Here is a 1,683-nt window from a genome sequence, read left to right on the forward strand (position 1 = left end):
ACAGGGAAACTTCTAGGTTGGCTGTCCGCCAGCCAGCTAAGCAATAATATCATTCTCCCAGAATTAATTAAAGCTGGGAATATCAAGTACACATGGTATTTCTGTCCCGCCTACTTGTGTTGCTCCATCTTCTATAAATTTGTACCTGCCTACAACCTGGGGCAACCTACATATTTTTTTCCAGGGCTGTTTTAAGTTCCCAGTCCACTCCTGCTTGGTGGGAAAGGGTGTGGTCTAAGATGTGACATTTTGCACCACAAATCTGGTGTAAAATTATGCTGCAAAATAATCTAACCAATAGTTAGTATAATACTATAACAATAGTTAGCAACAACTAGAAAAAAGTAATTCTGCACCACAGTCTTTTTACTATAAGGTAGAACATAACTTTTAACCTCTTTCCAAATATATAGTCCTGTGAGAAAAGATACAGTAAAACTTAATTTAAATCTCTGTTTATTCTGGACTAAGGAGTCACATGGGTGAATAACCGCTACGTGTCAAGGCACACTCATACAAAGTAGGGTCTCAATCATTGAGTGACGACTCCACCCACTGGACTCCTATGCTTAGAAAGTTCACTATGGCAGCTTTCCTTTATCATTAAATGCCAGATTATTGTGTCACATCCATTATCCATTATGAAAATGGAATTGGTAATTAAAGCTTTCTTAGACAATTCGTGATTTACTAACTGTGATGGAATATCTCAAACAAAACTGTAAACATATTGAAAAGAAAAAGTGCTCGATGAATGCAATTCCTCAAAAATGTTGTACCTGAATGCCTCATTAGTACCTCAGTGCACTTCTCAGTAAATTATACCGAGCAAGTTTCAACTGTAGTAATCAATATTGTAGGGTAATAACTGTATCTGCTTGTAAGAAATGGTTATTCGTGAGCATTTTTTCTGTACAAACAATGCTATAAGCCTGAAGTAAATAAAATATAGATGTGTACCAAAACAGTCATCTGCATTATGTCAATACCAGTTGTAATATTAATGATACTTCAACACAGCTCTGAATCACGAAAACTATCAAGCATAACTAATGTCTTCATGCTAGCTGAAATTCCAGCAATTGCTTTTCTTTTCCTTTTTTCAATAAATTATATTGACTCAGTGAGAAACACATAGACTGTATAAAGCGTATAAACTAGGGGATTGGCATATTCTATGTGTAATGTATATGCTTAGTCCATTGCCTGGGTCATAGCTAACGGCAACAACACAAATGATAGTTTGTCATATTTATGTACTTAATGGAGACAAAGTCCACAAAGGTCAACATTTGATCCAAAAGAAGGTAACAAACTCCTTATTCATTTTGTTGACAGAATATTTTGAATTTGATTACACCAGTGGGTTAAAATAATACTTTCTGTAGACACTTTCTACAAGACAATAGGCCGGATTAACTGCACCTTTAATCTGCCTAAAACGTGGTGCAAACTGATGCACTTTCTGATTTACTTACAAAGGTGTGGGACTTATAAGGTAGGGGGTCAGGTATCACTGGAAAGCAGACAATGGCCTAAGATGCACCATTTGCACCAAAATTGCACCACTATTCTGGTATAAAATTCTTTCTCAAATTAACCCAGCCAGTAGATGGTACAGAGACAAAATCGACTAATCCTGCAATCCTGACTATGCCTCCTGGTCAGGAGGAACACAAGTAC

The sequence above is a fragment of the Bufo bufo genome, chromosome 5 (assembly GCF_905171765.1).
Source record: "Bufo bufo chromosome 5, aBufBuf1.1, whole genome shotgun sequence".
NCBI lineage: Eukaryota > Metazoa > Chordata > Amphibia > Anura > Bufonidae > Bufo > Bufo bufo.